The following is a 19768-nucleotide window of genomic DNA, read 5'->3' on the forward strand; positions in this document are numbered from 1 at the left end:
GTGCGATTTTTGAATTAATTAAAAAGATATTTCCCATCAAAATGAGAGCCAAAAGTAAAATTCTTTCTATTTTAATAATAATTAATTAAACCGAACCGAACCAAATTGAAAAATACAATACCAACAATAAATGTAAAAATAATGAACCAATCTATCTTTAAGTTATTAAAATATATATCTACTAACTATTATCTTATAAATTTCACAATACTCGCGCGCAATATGCTCATACGGTTTTCTCTTCCAATGCGTCATACAATTAAAGGCAATTTTTTAACTTTTATCGCACTCGGAATCTAATTATATTCGAGTGTTTATCGTTGTACATCTTGTCATTTGTCATTATATAACGTACAAAATGTATATTGTGATAGTGTACGTACCACCGCGAGTCGCGACATGTCACATTCGTTAGATGCAAAGATATTATTATTATTATTTGAAGAGTAATTATTTATCTATAAGTTATCGAATGACTTGTGAAAGTGCACGCATACCTGAAACGGGTTTTGTGCGAAAACATATATTTTTTGTTGAGAAATTCAATATATTCAAGTTCATTTAACACGAGTAACTAAATATTATGCGAGGTATTACTTTTTATAGGTTGGTAGCACAGGTTGGTAGGTTCTAGATGGAGGTTTTGTCTTAAGGGCAAAGGTTTTTATTGTCTTTTTTATTATTTTTAATATACTCAAATACTAGATATTGTATAAGTTTTTTTATAGTTTGTTCGTGATTCTATAATTATTGTATACGTTAGTAAACAGTAAATGCTCTTACAGTTTAATATTGTTTCAATACATAGGCATAGGGTTTTACGTATCGTTATCAAGCAACGGACGTGTTAACCTTTCATAGGTACATCGTATTTATGGCACCTTATTGCTATATTGATTTTTGACAAAATTCAATACACATTTCTTAAATACATCATAACTTTTAAATGAAACTAATCTCTGTTTCGTGGAGCAAAAAATACCGATTAAATAGACCACATGGTCGCAGGTGTGGTATTTTTTCATAATAATCTATTTATGCTAGTCATAAATCTAATTTTTATCGTGCCACCATAAAAACAATGGCCGAAGCTGGTTATTTTTTCACCATATACTTTCAAAGGCTAGACCATAATCTATTATAAATAATTGGAAGTAACAGTACAGTGTACGAGTATTATAAAAGACAAGGCAGTTTTTTGCGGGTAGTTTATTTTTGCGAACCAAGATTAGGCTTACGTCATGGACTGCGTGACTTTTTATCGTATTTATTAAGGCTTTTACATGCGCTAATAACCTTGACCATACTTGACGGATCTCAAACCTCTCCCGCTGCACCTTCTTTTTTCCTCGCATTTTGTATTTAAAAAGATACTAATCAGTGAAACAAAATATCTTCGTCAGGGAATGTTGTGTAACTGATAATTTATTAAACATAAAATTTTCAGAGCTCTAAGTCAGCAGGTTACGAAGTTTATAGAGTATTTGCGGAAAAATCGATGACCACGGCACATTTTTTTTCTAGAAATCTATTAACTTTGGAAAAAAGTCCTCGCGAGCAATTAAAGATCAAAGACCATCCTATTTTATATATTTTTTTCGGTATTGTGCTTTATGTTGTACCAGACTTTATAGAGGTTGAACATAGTCGAAATTGCCGGGTAACGCCTTAATCTTCGGCGTATGTAGTGGAATATAAAATAAAAAAATAAAATAAAATTGATTTATTTCAGGAGTATTTCCCATACAAGAACATTCAATATATGTAGATCTAATTAATTTTTTGTTTTATTGTTTCAGGTATGAAATGTTCAGCTATTTATAAGTTCGACTGTGGTGTTAATGGTAAGGTTTATAAGTTTACGACAGGCCAGTAAATCTTAAAAATTTTTACGATGCATATACATTTGCGCGTAAAATTTTTTAATTACATATTTAGAAAGTATGTATATGTTACCGGCTACCTTTTTTTGTTACATATCTAATATTAATCATCCCAGAATTGCAAATCATCGATATTTACACTGTTGGTGAGGAAGGATGATGATTAATAACAAAAAACATTATGATGAATGAAAACAAATCCCCTATTAAACTAAAAAGGGAACCCTTCGCGTTTTTATTCGTATTTTAACATCCGGATAATTAAATTAGTAGATATTATTATTACTTATGAGTAGATATACCATACAATATAATGAATAAATTATTATTGGTCCCTAAGTTTAAAACTTTTGAGCTTACAGGTTTTCTATTGAACTTAGCAATAACTTAATAAAAACTTTAGTATACAATTAAATTAGGTTACATCCATTTTCACTAAACGCTAGACCATTAAAATTTACCCAATCATTAAACCGATTGGAAAAGTTATCGTCACAGCAAAATCGGAAAAGAGCGAAAATGTTAAAACCCATTCAAATTGAAATAATAGACAAGGTTGTCACGGTCTACTGAACCGACCTCAAACTCGACCTGACCGGACCTTAAGCCTGTATCATGAATCTAGTTATATAGATTTTAATAGGGAGTTAAAATATTAAAATGTTTAACCTCTACGATAGGTTTAATGGTAGATATGGGAAAAATTTATATGGGAAGTTATATTGTAGTGTTCATTTTATTACATTCGTTATAGGCAAATAAATGTAAATTTATGCGTAATAATAGATTTTTTTATTTATATAGATCGATGATCGTAAATCGTATTTAAAGATATTACATCAATTTTTTAACTAAATATACATAAATGAAAAAACTAACACAATATTATATCGATTATAGATCAACCGTTAGATGACATTTTCTAATCGGTTACTTCAAGGCTTTATTAACTAGCTTGTTAATTAATTCTGCTTATTTTTTTCAATTACACAAAACGATTTATTATTCTGGCCTTTCTCTGTATTTCTTTCGATTTTATGGCGCCGCAAACTAACCTTTATTGTTATTGATTCTTTAACGAGTTCCGATAGATTTATAACCGTAATTATGCGTGAACTAAATATTGATTGAAATTTAATATTATTTATGATGGATTTATTGTATAATTTGCAAAGGAAAGTTTTTCGGTTGACGAATTTGTAAACTCAAACATTTTGCATTATATCGAAGTATTATTAGTATATTTTTCCTCCAAAGGTTAGCGACCTTAAATTGTACATACGTCCTTCGTATTATAGACGTTAGTTATCTCATAGAAGTTAGGAACATTCTAATTTTCAGTAAACAAACAAATCTCGACCATTTTCGATAGCCCATTATTATTAAGAGTCAATGGCTTCCGCTGTATGTCATTAGATATTATTAGTCCCCTTCGTAATACATTGTTTGTCCATCTGCTAGGCATTACCCACGGACAGATGCTGGTACAATGGTCCTTGGCTTGTGTGATGGCAATTTCGGCAATCGATATTATCTCGATTCAATTACAGGCCATTTGCTTTTAAATTAGTGGGCCGGGTTTTACGATCGGATCGTAGGAACATTGAACGTAGTTGGTAATTGTGTGTTAGATGTTTTGAAATTGGTAAGGTTTTTTAACTAGGTGTAGGAAGTCAAGTTTCATCATAGTTTGCTAGGAAATTTTTTTGGTGGCTGTTAATTTTATTTCTTCAGAGAAACAGCACGTTGGATTGTATTCTATTTGCCTTCTATAGTGTGATAATATTTTGCGAAATGTAAAGTTGAATTTTCTTATCAATGCTCGACCGTGATCACGACACCTTAGCTCAACTATCATCTCAATTAATATGACAATATTTGTGGTCATGAATTATCATGCACACGAATAAAACTCAACACTTGGGATGGAAGTTACGTCTGCAATGTCCCTGTCTCTAGACACACCACAAAAAACACGAATTACGAATCGTAACAATATTCCCACATCATAATTATTGACGTATGTCGAATAATTGACGATTGGCGATAATAGCGAAGGTACGAAACCGCAAACTTTCACACATTATGTCACGGCTGTGGCACGATGCTCTCGACGACGACAATTGCAAATATCTTAATTCTGATCGCGTTTAATTGCATCCACGTCTCGCGGTTAGAGCACTTTCAAATGCATCGTGATGATTGATGGAATTGGCAGGAAGTAGTGACAGTTTTTTTTTGTTGTTTGTTTTTTGGTGGCGACTTATGTCGTGGTAAAATTTTGAGTAGAGTAATTGGGTTGCATAATATAGAGGTAGGTACGTTTTGTTATGACGCGGACGTGTAGACGCCTAGATGTCCTTAAAAGCTTTAATCGTTGTAAAATGCTTTTAACGTCTTTAATTTGTCGTCATATTATTTTTATCTTTTTTATGTGAGTTTCTTTTATATGAGACTCACGGAACATAAAATCATAATTCTCTAAAAACAGTTTATAACTCCAAATTTGGTCGTAATCTTGAAGCGGTTGAACTAATCTAACTAGGAACAAAGTATAACCCAATAAAAAGGATATAAATCTATCAATTCACAAGAACAAACCGCGGCTTGTGTTCATTAGATGCGACTTGTGTGGGGCGGATGCTGACTACGTATACGTATTGTGGTCACAGAGTATGTAGTATGTAGAGGTTATATTTTATACTTTTAAATATTGAATGTAGATTATGTATTGAAAAATGAATTTCGAGTTCTTTCATATCTCATCTTATGTATTTGTAAATGTGAGTCATAATAATTAAATGGAAATGTAACAATCTTATAGTAATTTATCATCACCCAAATGTCGTATACTCGTATTTATTTGGAAACAATTTAATCAATCCATCTGATCGTTGCAAATATAAACGCAATTTAAATAATTGAAGTGATTTTTATCAGTCACATTTTTATAAGTTCTTATAGCAATTATTAAGATTTATAAAGCCACTCATTAATATATAGGTGTCGTGAAACTTATAGGATGTGAAAGTAAAAGTGTGACATACATTTTTCACATATTTAAAGGATTATTTGTTAATGTAATTACACTTGGGGCATATAATCTTTTTGCATTGAAAAATATTTTCAATTTATATAATATTACGTTGTATATAAGTAGAGTAACATAATAAAAGTTAATCGTGCATACAATGAAATAAACAGTCTCTATCGAAAGCTGCTCTATGTTTCTTTGTAAACGTTTATATCGTATTTCCGTTAACTATTAGGGGATGAGGGTAAACAGTCACGTGCTCTAGAGGGTTCTTGACTGGTTGAAAGTACCACGATGAATTTTAAATTGGATTTGGGCATACGTAAATTAATAGTGAATATCTTATATATAAAAATGAATCGCAAAATGTGTTGGTAAGCGCATAACTCGAGAACGGCTGAACCGATTTCGATAATTCTTTTTTTATTATATTCCTTGAAGTACGAGGATGGTTCTTATGTAGAGAAAACGTAAACATGTACCACGGGCGAAGCCGGGGCGGACCGCTAGTTGAATATAGATACATCATACAATGACCTTAATTTTTTATGTAATTAAAATTTATAACAATTATAGTTATTTATTGAATTGAATGATAAATTTTACATAACGTAATTTAAGCTTACGAGGAACATAACGTGCTGGCCACGGACAATTCGCTATAGCGAAAATTCGCGCGGCGCGACTGGCGGCGCGTCTTGCGAATGAATCAAATGTATGGAAATGTACTGGGCATGCCACGCGCAGCGGCGACCAGCGAGACGACCGGCGAATTTCCCCGAGCGAATCGCGCGGCACGACTAGCGATCGAAACAAATGTATGAGTTATTACGGCGCAGGCCACGGAGTCGAGCGGCAGACGCGGCGACTACTCCCGGAGCGAACTTAATTTAAAATAGTTTGTTTTTTTTTCGCGAAAATGGAGACGGAAGCTTTTATTGTAGAAATTCTAGCTAGACCAGCTATTTGGAAGTCTAGCCACCCGCAACATAATTTTTCATCATGCCTATATTTTTCATATTTTTGGTGGAATTCTCCGTCTGTAACACGATTTCTATTTAATTCGTGTACTCCACTATATCTTCCAAACATTAAATCTTGAGCATAAAAGCTGCTACTCTCCAAACAACGTCGAGCTAACTTTGATAAAGCTATCTCGTCTCCTCGTCTACACTAGTCGCGGCGGCGAACGCAACTGCCCGTGGCATGCTTACCGCGCCGCGCGACTTGCCGCGCCGCCCGTCGCGCCGTCGGTCGCGCCGCCGGTGTCCGTGGCCAGCCCGTTACCCTTTTGTAGTAAACGAGTTTGAAAATCCGTTAAATGTTTTCAATTAATAATTAAAATATATTTGCAATAGAATACTAGAACAATATAGAATACTAGTCAGTCCTTTTTTAATTTATTTATATGCAGCATAACTATATTGAAAATTTAAAATGGATATTTATAGATTATCCTGCGTGATTGAATTTGAGTCATTTCAAGTATGGCGAAATACAAGGGCTTCCTTTTTCAACACCCCTTAACTAGAGATTCGATCGCATAGGTTTTAAGGTTTCATAAACAAGCCCTTACATATCTTGCTAATTTAGGTACTTACTACATATCGAAAAATATCAATATTTTAGGCTTTATGCGGTCTACTAATTTTAATTATATCGTTTATCTAAATAGTAATATACAAAGTAATTCTATCCGTGTAAATTAAATCTTATACGAATCATCTGCTTTATTTATTCCTTTTGTGTTAATATGAAGTAACCCGATCCCGCAAATCATAAAGACTAGTCACTAACTCAACTGAGTGACTAACTCGCGTTCAGATTGTTGTACCGGGAAACTATAATAGTGTACTGTTTGTGTGCCGACATTAAATGTTCTAGAGAATTCGTCACGCACAACTTATAGCTTTGAGTCAATATTTTAAAGAAGAAATGTTACTTTAGTAACTGAAATAATTGTTCTGTGACATAAAGATTTAATGTTCGAACAAAATAGAAGGTACCTATAGGGTGTAATGAGAAATAGGAAAATAAAACTTTTCAAGAAAAAGATACAGCTATATGTGAGCTAAAAGCAGTAGTCACACGGAAACCAATTTAACAAAAGTTTTGTAACCATTTTTTGTGTATTTTTCTAAAATTGCACTAACAATACTCTTGCATTAAAAGTGTTCCTAATTAACGTTTTTAGTTTTTCTAGAAATCCTCGATTGTGTGATGATTAAAATTGTTTAATTGAGTTGTTTTCGCGCGAGTTTTTTTTTGTTTGTAAATAAATATAATAAGACTTCCGGGTTGCGTTGCGTGCTCGCGCTTTCGCCTTGGCCGAGTATCTCGTGATATTCATATATATATTTTAAGGATATTTTGTTTGTAATATAAGACGTGTTAATCGGGAATTTCCTTGCATCAGTATTCCTGTTATTGTTAGGTTTTTCACGTATAGGACATTTTTTAAATCTGTTAAATGTAGCATTTTATATGTTATAATTTACAAACAATACACAATAGTGCTAAGTTGAAATTAGAAGTAAAGAATTTGTTACAGCCTTTTCTTGATTGGCTTATAATATATCCTATTGTAGATGAATGTAAATTGTATCCTACGAAAACATCAGCCTAGGTCACTCTACCTACTACTATTTTTTAACTAATGTTACGTCCTTTGAACCTTTCATTTTTTACCTTTCATAAAAGCCTTATAAAGAAAGTTGTATGCAGTTGTTGTTACTGTATTATAAGTGTCTATTTCATACGATTGTAAACGTTTTCGAGAACATCTCCGTAACGGGTTGGCAGTACAATTTGCGTCGATTAACCTACTCGTGCAACTGATGCTGCGTGGCCCTAAATCATTCAAAATTCTACTTCACTCTTGTTATTTGTTACTTTCTCTTTTATGTACAAAGACGTGACACTGATCTTCGTGTTGCTATGTGCTATGATGTACGATGGATCGGAGGGAATTTATTTTGTGTCTATTTACTGGGATATTTCATTGTAAGGTTATATCAAGATTCAAAATTGAATGAATGAATGCTCTTTATTGTTCGTACATATATAGTTTGTTACATGGTTGACTTATAATAGAGATTATAAGAGAGAGACTACTTATAATAGAGATGTACAAAGAGCTTTATCGCTCGTGAGTGATTTCTTCCAAGCAACTTGAACAAAAATAATTATTAAAACAAAAGAGCGTTAGTAGTACGGGCAGTACCTAACATTAAAAAATAAACAATACTTCCTTTTAAAATATTACTTGTAAATATTGAACAAATGACTTTGCTTATTAAACTAGAACAGTGAAATTATGCGTTCCGAAGAATTTCAACTTTCGTTAAAATATTTGGAACCCAATACAGAGCCAAAGATTTTAAGATAAGAGAAAATGAATGCAACCACTTTCCAATGTATAATTTAACTTACGTACTTCGTATGTTAATTCGTAAGTTATTTAATTATGACGTCACGTGCTCTCAATTAAATCCAGCAGATAAGATTAAATGTATCCTTAAGCTTGGACCACCACAGAATAGTCTAATGTAACTGTGTTACAGTCTAGCTTCGCTTTTAGGATTAGGGATGACTAATCATTGCACTTTTACACTACAGTTTATTTTTTAAGTTACAACTTTTATTTATTATCAACACAACATTGTTATGTTAGGATTAGATTGGAAAGCAGTGCTAATGATTTTCATAATTGTTATTGTTGTGTAGAATCTCGGAAGTTTATAAACTGACTACAAAGCCTACTAACATACTAATAACAAAAAATATATACATATACCTACAGCAGTCTTCATATGAATAATGACTGCACGATACGATTACGATTTACAAGTCGACATAAGTTTGATTATATATTAATTAGAAATCAGGTAACAAGTACACAGCATGTTCGTAGTTCGTAGGTACGTTGTTGCAACTGTAAGCAATGATTAATTAAAACATTTATCAAGCCGCAATTCATTGCTGTAGTAACACACGAGTCGCGAGGGTTACGGTGTTTTAAATCTCAGTTACACACTGTAGTTTTCACCGCTCATATTTCTTATGTTCTCCGCTCATGCCCTTAATTATTGACTGACAATGAGTTATGTGAAAGTTAGAGCGGTTTCAGACTGGCGTTTTATACGCGCGTATGAAGTTGGAAACGCAGGTAGGCGCGTATAGGCGCGCCTTTTGTCGCACGCTCAACTAATGTACGAACGTAGACGCGCTTCTAAGCTCGTATCGTATTATGCATGTTGAATGTTGATACTGATACAACACCAGCGGTTTCGGTGAACACGTCGAAATACGCCCTTTTACGCGTAATGTAGCGCGCGTGTAAGCAAACTAGCTGAAAGGAGCGTATACGCGCAGAAAAATACGCTAGTCTGTAATGGCTCTTACGGCATACATCGAGAGATATGGTAAATCGTAAGCGACGTGCGTCTTTGATGGATTATGGATTAAGGGCGGCGGACGGACGCGATGTCTTCTCAGAGATTATGTCGCTGATCCTTCGTCTCTCTAATTTGATGAACGGGTTGCGTATAGTGAGGTTGTTGGGTAACATCGCAGCGCTTACGATTGTAGAATGTCATTTTGTGAAGATTTTCTGTGAATAAGTTTGTATTTTTGTGGTGTTGAGAACATAAGTTGTAACAAACAAAGGTCAAAGATGCTTTTGAAATTTTAGTTTTGGCCAAAACATGCTCTTACGGTCGGAAAATAATCATAGGAAGATATAAAAGGGGCATAAATGTCTACTGTATATCAGCATCGTCGCAACTAATTAGAAATAAATGGCAAATATGCTTCATGTCATTGTAATACAATCTCCAATGATTAAGGTGGAAGAAATTGTCTTCCTCCCAGAGCTACGGTTTTCAATAATAATCAACAAACGCTGTTTTCTCCTCGTAATGCACTTGGCCTTAATTCGCAGGCTCTATTTATATTCCCGCCACATTATCGCATTACATGGGTTTATTGACCGCTCGTCAATATTTTATCTCGCGCCTTATCTGTGCTTTTTCTCATGGTTTATCGGAGTTGTCACTTTGAGGATTCGTTTTGAGGTACTCTATGTCATAGTTATTTATCTTATGAATATCGTGTACATGTGATAAAGCCTGGTTATGTGAAATGTGAAGGTAACCGTTCAATTATGATGACACTTTTTTCAATCGGCCACAAAACAATGGTATAACAAAACGTCTGATTCAAATTGAACACAGAACCTAAGGATTTGCCATTGTAATAAATTATCTTTTATTTAAAGTTTATGAGACGTAATACACCTTAAAATTTATGAAACATTGTAAAATAATTTTCAAATTAATAACTAGCACTGAATGTATCAAAATTCAAGTTAATATTAAAATAACCTAAATTTGCGTGTGATGTAATAGAACGCAGTGTTGTGTGTCACACAAATAATTTTCAATTAGATCTTGTATGTTGTCTGTTGTGAATTAGCGGGGTTCAATTCATATAAATTTGTGCTGGCAATTTAACTAATATCTCAATTGGCCTTTGTTACGTATAATCTAACCATTTGACTGCTACAATAAGTAAAAAACATACTTAATGAATACAATTGGCATCCTAAAATACCTACATTTAAAGTTGTATGTTTCTTTTGCCAGAGAAAATCACTAGTCATTCTTGACGAAAAATACAAATTTCTAATTTGGACGTTTTACATACAAAAGTTTGTATACAAACAAACATGAATCTATATACAGTTTAATAATAGATGTTTACAATTAACATACGTGCTCTGTTTGACAATTAAGCTTCGTTTAGTCTAAGTGTGCGTCCACACTGAATGCGCGTTGGCGGCGGCCTAGGCGGGCGCGACGAGCGGGCGCTCGCGGTGGCCACACCGACGCGCGAGCTCAAGTAGCGGTTCGACGTTTTTCGGGTGTTGCAAACTTTGGACGATTTGCTATTTTAACTGGACAGTCCGATTTTGAGATGAGATCATTATAGAAGTTGTACACGAAATAAATAAAGCAGAGGAATAGCGGGTGAATCTTAAATGAAGAATTGAGATTATACCCTACAAAATTACTGTGGTATATATAAGTGTTTTAGATTGAATCGCACTTATAAATAAAGAAGTTTCACTTCAACAATTGAGTATTTACCGCTATTTTACGAAAAACATAAAGGATATAATATAAGAAGTCCAGCGACAAGACCGAACTGGTTTGATACCCCCGCCGTCCGCGCATTGGGTCGCTTGCTGACGCCCGTAGCACACCTCCGCTGCAGAACTGCAACAGCGGAACCGCAATAATTTCGCTCTGTCTTGTCCCGTGTACGAGAAGCGGAACAGTAGCGAAACTGCCTGTTCTAACACATACATCTAACTATTTTTTATCTCTTTCTTCGCGCGGTTTCGCCGATCTCTTCTAACGCCAGCCACACTACCGCGCTCACGCCGCTATTTGTTTGCGGTGCCGCATTGTATTCGCCTGTGTTTGTCAAAACCGACAAAAATAAAACGCGGAACTACATTATTTTTTTAAAAGAGTATGTAAATCATCAAAACTCTGAGGGGTCATTCTAAAAATACATATGTATATGTATAGAAACGATCTTCATGGGACTCGAGTTCTTTACATAGTAGGTTTTCTCCTAATTTCTTTCTTTTTTTATTAATCTCATGCACTCAAATTCTACGAATTTTATGTCTTTTCAAAGTTAAAGTCCACAATAATATTTCTTCTTCCTCTGACTCCGATAACGACGACATTTCGCTTTGATCGTTGCTTCCGGACTGACTCGCATGAGGTATCGCCGATGCCGGTTCCGCTACTCAAACTACACTTGATCACAGCGGAATTCATCTAGCGGTACCGCGGTCATGGTTTCGCAGCGGAGGTGTGCTACGGGCGTGAGTGCTGACTAGGCCCGTAGTGTGGCCAGAACGCGCGGATAGGAAAGTTTGAAAACTACGCGCGCTGGCTCGCTCATTACCGTCGCACTAGGCTTCCGCCATAGTCATTTCAATGTGGACGCAAAGGCGCGTTTCAGGCCCGTAGCACACCTCCGCTGCAGAACTGTAACAGCGGAACCGCAGTAGTTTCGCTCTGTCTTGTCCCGTGTACGAGAAGCGGAACAGTAGCGAAACTGCCTGTTCTAACACATACATCTAACTATTTTTTATCTCTTTCTTCGCGCGGTTTCGCCGATCTCTTCTAAAGCCAGCCACACTACCGCGCTCACGCCGCTATTTGTTTGCGGTGCCGCAATGTTTTCGCGCGTGTTTGTCAAAACCGGCAAAAATAAAACGCGGAACTACATTGTTTTTGTAAAAGAGTATGTAAATCATCAAAACTCTGAGGGGTCATTCTAAAAATACATATGTATATGTATAGAAACGATCTTCATGGGACTCGAGTTCATTACATAGTAGGTTTTCTCCTGATTTCTTTCTTTTTTTATTAATCTCATGCACCCAAATTCTACGAGTTTTATGTCTTTTCAAAGTTAAAGTCCACAATAATATTTCTTCTTCCTCTGACTCCGATAACGACGACATTTCGCTTTGATCGTTGCTTCCGGACTGACTCGCATGAGGTTTCGCCGATGCCGGTTCCGCTACTCAAACTACACTTGATCACAGCGGAATTTATCTAGCGGTTCCGCGGTCATGGTTTCGCAGCGGAGGTGTGCTACGGGCGTCATACGTTTGATATTTCGCGCCCGCCGTCGCAACCGCGCTAGGCTCGCAGTGTGGACCTGCACGAGATGTTGAATGAAAAGCGGTCTGGCGACATCGCGGAATATTAACGAAGGGCCAGAGTACGATATTGTTTGTAGAGATAATGTTTAATCTGTGGAAAACACGTGCGTTCCACCCGTTATTGAAACCAGTAGGCCATGGGAAAAATAACATTTGTTTATAGGAGAAGTTGGGTAGGTACTTATCGATCACCCTATCGAATGTTTTTGACTCCCTATAGTCCTAATGTAAATAACAAAGGCAACTTGTACTAGGTGGATCAGAACGGAATATTTTAGAAATAAGTTAATCCCCCTTTGTAATAGGCATAAATACAACAAGAGGTATCGGAATTGAAAATAATTTTAAATAAATTTCGTGGATCTCCTGGATCACAACTGAAGAATATCAGACCGGAACATTTCTCTTAAACTAATGAAGACTCTTATAGGCATAAAGTATAAAGATATCAATGTAAGGAGTATTCAATTAAAATTATCTACTCGCTAACAGAAATAAACAATTTATTACTCATACATGTCATTAAAATTATATATCTGCTTATAATATGTAGAAGAGATAGATATATTAACATATAATTTACATACAGCGGTCAAACAAGATACTATAATATGCTAATTTACAGCTTGTATGGTCTAATAAGTGTCTACTTCTAATTTATTGATTTGAAAATAAATAAAACATATATAATTAAAAAAATAAAAAATATGGGTCAATGGCAAGGAATTAAATTCGCAAATTAATAACATGACTCAGTATAGCTAATCTTAAAGTTTAATCTGATTCTTTTTATTTCTATGTTGTTTTATTATAACAGGTTTTTGTTGGTCGTTTGAATGGCTTATTCACAAAGGATTTTTAATGATGTCTGTAAAGTGATTTTAAATTGTATTAAGCTTTTGTTTTCTGTATTATTTCAAAAGTAATGCTTATTGTTGAAATCTTTCGTCAATTTAACAGTAAGTCCCTCCTCCTTAAGTCGTAATCCTCACTGCTGAGGGTCGTGATCATTTTGGAGTTGTGATTTCCTAGCTATTTTACGCCATTTGTCTCGATCTTCTGCGATGTGGATAGCTTCAGGTACGCTAGTTTCTACGGTCGTTTTAATTTGGTCTGACCAGCGCATTGGGCTGCGGCCTCGGGGCCTTTTTCCTTCTACCTTGCCAGTTAGAAGGACTTTCTCCAGGTTGTCTCCCCTCTTTCTTGCAATATGACCGAAGAATTCCAAAATTCTTCGCAAGCATGTGGAGGACAGTCTTTTGGTAATGCCAAGCTCCTTGAGAATTGATTTATTGGTTCTACGTGCCGTCCATGGGATGCGAAGCAAGCGTCGCCAACACCACATTTCAAAAGCATTTATCCGAGAGTAGTCTGCCTTACGCAATGTCCAGGTTTCGGAGCCATATAGAAAGATGGAGAAGATTAAAGAATTGACAAGTTTCCGTTTGGTTACAAGAGAAATATTTCTATCTGCCCACACTCTGTGCAGTTGAGACATTGCGTTTTTGGCGATTCCTATTCTTCTTCGGATATCGGGTTCACATGAGCCATTGTTAGTAATAATGGAGCCTAAGTAGACAAAACTATCGACGGTATCCAAGTTGGTCGTGTTTGTCGCATCCATCTTATTTGTACGATCGACAACCATTAGTTTGGTCTTTGCTTTGTTAATCGTTAGCCCCAATTCATTGCTGATGCTTTCCAATCTGTCTAGGAATGAAGCCATTTCGACTTTATCATTTGCTATAAGCGTGGTGTCATCAGCATAACGCAGATTGGTGATTTTGGTGCCGCCGATATTAACTCCACCATCCCAATCTTCACAAACTCTTCTCATGATGTATTCACCATAAATGTTAAATAAAATGGGTGAAAGAATGCATCCCTGCCTCACTCCCTTTTCAAATTTAAATGGCTTGGACAAAGTATGGTCAACTCTTACAACTCCCTGGCTATTGTAATATAGTGATTGAAGTAGGAAGATTAAGTGCTGGGGTACACCGAGTTCAGCAAGTACCTTCCAGAGACAGCTCCAGTCAACACAATCGAAAGCTTTGCTATAGTCGATAAAGCACAAAACTAGTGGGATATCGAATTCATAAGCTTTTTCGACTAACTGTCTTACGTTTAGGATTTGTTCGCGTGTGCCTTTGCCCTTAACAGTAAGTAGGTAGGCAGTAATTTAACAGTAGGAAAAATTTTAGCATAATAATTATGTATTGAGCAATATAACAATTTTATATTTAAAGAAACCTAGAGGCCAGTCGTATCTCTATTGCACTTAAGATTTACCTTCAATAAATCGATACTCAAACTCAAATGTATCACTCAACAAGCAATCGTAATCGATTGTCAGGAGCTGGTCCTAAATCGTGATTCGTGACCTCAAGCTTCCGTCTCTGTAATGTTATGAGAAAATCAAATAGCTATGTGTATTTGGTTACACGTAATTGTGTAGCTTTGACAAACTTTGCTTGTATTTTACGTAATCATTTGAGGGGTTAAGTTTCTTTCTATTTAAGAAGATATCGTGGCTGTAGAGCTAAAGAAAGGTTGCGTTTGCAGCGCTATTTTTGTGAAATTAGACAAACTATTGTATCGTTTATCAGCACTATAGAAGTACTGAGTATAATGTGATGAGCATATTAAAACAAAACCACTTATCCAGTCAACATTATAAACAAATTAACGTTAAATGTTCAAAAAATAGTGCGTTTCTCATGAAATAATACCATTTCGTTTATAGACTGGTAAGTTAATAAAACACAAAAGGATTAAGAGCTGCTTATTGTAAAGTAAATATTTAAACAAAACGAGCGACTCAATATTAATAGAAACAATTTGATATTCGATATCTCAAAAGATCCGTATAAATGCGATATTTAGATTGCCTCAGGTTGAATAGGATTATAGGAAGCTTAGGTAGTTGCAGTATTGTGGCCGCGTATTGAATAGTAAGTATTGCCGGTGGCCGCAATTGTATCCAGCTAAACTATATCTGATCGGATTCGATTTGATTTATTAGATTTGCCTTTGAACACGCTTTGATCTAAAACATTTTAATATAACGAATAGCCCCATTTGAATACAGTTCTATTGATAGCCGCTTGGACTGTTTTCGCGTTCGACATAGTGGCTTTGTTTATTGTTATTTTATTTATTTAGACGTTTCATAAAGAATGCTATTTGGTATTCAATGAGACGATACCTACGTTGGTAAATGTACTTTGATGTTTAAATGTTTCCGAATTCGTAATTCTTCGTCTCTATATCGAAAGAAGTGCAACTGCTTACATTTGTAAAATAAATAGTCACAATTCCGTATACAGTTTAAACTTTAAACGGCGTTTAACAGTCACGTGTAGCAAGTTATAGAGCACTAATAACAGCCTGTCCGACATTAGCAAACTTACATCTTGATAAATATACACCGTCAAACGGCCTTTAATTTACTCTCACTGAAATTACATGTATATCAGGCTGAGGTGAATAAAATGACTCAATTTGTCTTAAACCGTCGCGTCGGCCCGACGATTTTAAACGTTGTTTACACCCACACGTTTCAGTGGAGAACGAAATCTAAGGGTACATTTTATAGCATGAAAGTAATTGTTGGTTGTGTGCTTTCGGCCTATTTACTGGTAATGTCCTTCAGGCGCCTTAAGTAACTGTATTGAAATTTGCATATCTTATATAAGTGGAGTAAGACGTGATATGCGGAAGCGGGCTTGAAATTATAGTAATTGTTGGAACGTAGTTTCCACAATGTTTATAGCCAAATAGTACTAGTTTTGCAAAAAATACACCTTAAATCTAAAATAACATTTGTACAATATTTTTTCATACTGTAAATAGATTTAAAATCTATATTGATGTTAACGCACCATCAAGGCTGATTAGCGATTAGGTTATTATACTATAATTATCTATGCATAGTTCAGTTTGCTTTCCATAAGGTATGAGCCGGTTCACGCCCATGTTTATAATCAAGTGAAACCGCTGGAAGAGTCTGATAATAAATCTAGAAATCGTATTACATATTTAACACAAAGTTGAATAATTCAGCCATAACATATTTCGTGGTGACAACGAACTTTCCGTTTCACGAAATTATTGCGTGGGATTATTGATATCATTGGCTTTTCAATCGATACTAACACGACCGGTGTTTTTTTTGACCTTACTTTCCCTTTAGTTTGAATTAAATATGTGATAATCATCGTGCGTTGTGTTTTGTGACGGATTCATAAGGAAATTGCTTTGCGTTTACTCTTGTCAGCTCGAGACTTGAGATCTTGACAGTAGCACTGTAGGCTCCTCTCACTCGATATATTTTACAGTTAATAGCTGACTTTCATCTCATATGGCGAACATGTCATGCGTATAATGCTCTTTTGTGAGCTTAATTATTATTATAACTCGTTAACTATACGGCCTTTGCGATGAAGTAATTTAGGAAGAATCTTAAGTTAAATGTAAACCTGTAATTTATGTCATGAAAAATATAATTAGCTTATAATATCGTAAAATATTTAGTTAAATACTGGCGTTATCGCTTTTCTATGATTTACTATGGTAACTATTATATTTATTGCGACGCTCTAGTTAAAAAATTTATTACAGTCATTCACACAAAAATTTCCACTTTCCAGCCGATAAAAGCCCGCTCGTTTAGTTTATTTTTAATCTGTTGTGGTTGATGATTGTTAACTCGCAGACTACTTAGTAATCTAATTATAAATCGCATATGTTTAATGTTTATAGTTTCGAATCGATTGAAATAATTTAAAACTTTTCAATATTTCGTCCATCTCCTCTTGTCTAGATGCACAATTCTGTACTACCCATTGGCAAATGAAACGTGTAATCCAATAAAATATGAAAACAAATAGTTCAATTAAAATCCAATGCTGTATCGGTTACAAATCATAGTTTTAACAGAAACAAATGAACGAATTTCACCAAATATGCTCAATACAAAACCGGACGGTACAATTTCATAAAATATCCTTGAACTGTCCATCAATCTGTTTTGTTTGTATCTATGATGTATTACACTTTCGTCAGAGCACGTGGGTGTTTTCTATATAGTGTATAGAGAACACTATAGCGTTCCCGATCGTAAATACATTAGTAGTTATATTGTGGGTGTCGGTTGATTGGATGTAATTTTACTTTTAGACGGGGTCGATAACCGGGCTCGGGAAATGCTAATGATTTGTGCCTGATTCGTTCTAGTGTTCGCCGTAATGGGTAAGGAAGTTGCAAGGTCATGGGTCGACGGATTTAGATTTTAGAAACTCGTTTGCTAACGATTGTGTGCTGGGTAGCGTCTTGCTTTGTTGCCGCAAGCCGGGGACTGCAGGATGCTATTAGAATTGTTACAATTTAAACTAAATTATTTGCATTAAACACGAGATATAAAATAATGTTTTAATTATAATGCTGTTTTGCAGTCTTGAAAGTTAAAGTAACACACGTCATGCAGTACAATTTGTATGAATTATAATCGAAAAAAACTTAATAATTCCGACCTTGCTATTCTAAAAGGTCGATTACTAACTGGCCAGTGCTTTTATTATCTGTGGCAGGTAATTATTATGGATCATACAGTCTATTCTTTGTTCATTGACGATGGATAAATCTTGAGTACAGTTTTGTAAGCAATTCGTTATTTCCTTTCAAATGCGTCTGAAGGTCTTTGCGCGTTGCGTTAGTCATAGCGGAGATGATTTTAGGTTTAATCTGTTTTGTAAGTGCTGGGGTATAATTAATTGAGCAATAAGTTTTTATTACAAGTAATTAAGGAAATTTATACTTGTTAAATTTTATTTGTGTGTGTATTATTTTTGATGGTCAATTGTTTTGTATTATTAAGCATAACTTATTAATTTAAAGTAGATAAATTCAACTATTAGAAGGCTAAAATATTCTAGCCTTCATCGAGTGCTACGAATTTCACTCAAAAAACGAAATATCTGAATTGTTCCCAACAGAATTATGCAAAGGGGGATACAATTTCTTACAAAATACAAATTAAATTGCTTCCACCAAATCTAATTAGCGACCGCAAAACATAATTTCAGCGACAATGTTGCACACGATTTTCAGACCACAGCTTTTGTGTTTATCGCTACTGGTATTAGGATTGTGGTTTATTGTTTTATGTTAGTACCATGAATCAGTATATATGTGTTGGAGTTTTGATGATGATGATCAAGGATTGGCTTCAGATTCAGAGTCTACAGTACTTTTTTCCGTTGATTCTCATTTTGTAGTGTACCAAATAAATAACGTTTATTGAAATTTAAAATTGACGGAATAAATCCTTTGTTTCAATTGCCAAACAAGGCAAGTACATAATACATTCGCAAAATCTTTATTAACTGTTACAAAAATACTACGATTCTAGCACAAAGAAGTCTTTATTTGAAACAAAATTTTGATGTAGGCAAATTAAAACGTTGCTGTTAAAAGCTTTATTGTTTTCGAATAGCCACTCTGTTCTCAAGTTCAAAATGAAAACTTAAAAATTGTTGTATTTACATTTTGTATTACTGTTTAGTCTACACATTCCCTGCACCTGGTTTTGTGCAATCCAACCGTGAAGTGTTTAGACGATTGTTCGACGTACATTACTTTTTATAATACAATACAATTGTTTAAACAGTACTCGATAAGCCATGGAATGTGAAATGGTATTTATGAACGTTATAAGTTAAGGTGTATGAACCGTTGAGAGGAAACAATACAATGGTATGTTTAAACTTAAAAAGCTTTCAGACTTTGATGCAATAACTAATAATGTGTGTTTATTGTTACAGGTAAATTGTTGTGGCTGTTGAAAAGGACATTGTACGCGTGGTATGCGAATTATTTTATGGGTTGACGGTTATCGGAATCATCGAGAATAATTACAGAATTTTCTGCAGGCCTGATTTGACTCTAAAAAATAATCTAATAGCAACTAAAATCGAGGAAACAACCGTACATAACTGAAATTAACTTATATTTATTTAAAGTTTGGATTCAGTTAATTTCTAAAATAAATTATAATTTTCTTGCTGAAAAACTTTCACAACTTAACGCCCTAATTAC

General features: G+C 34.8%; 1 protein-coding gene and 1 long non-coding RNA gene across 2 annotated transcripts in view; both read left to right on the forward strand.

The window, feature by feature from the left end:
- The window catches only part of LOC149479524 (uncharacterized), a 60681-nt gene extending 41113 nt beyond the window's left edge, over window positions 1–19568 (forward strand). The window contains exon 3 of the long non-coding RNA XR_016317237.1: window positions 19495–19568. This is a non-coding gene — a long non-coding RNA (uncharacterized LOC149479524). The remainder of the gene's footprint in view (window positions 1–19494) is intronic.
- klar (klarsicht) overlaps window positions 1–19768 on the forward strand; it is a 203596-nt gene that overhangs the window by 120025 nt on the left and 63803 nt on the right. The gene's annotated exons all lie outside the window — the stretch shown is intronic.

The sequence above is a fragment of the Colias philodice genome, chromosome 20, assembly GCF_061535455.1.
Source record: "Colias philodice isolate Cphi_HAF_F1 chromosome 20, ilColPhil1 Martin Lab GWU primary, whole genome shotgun sequence".
NCBI classification, from domain to species: Eukaryota; Metazoa; Arthropoda; class Insecta; order Lepidoptera; family Pieridae; genus Colias; species Colias philodice.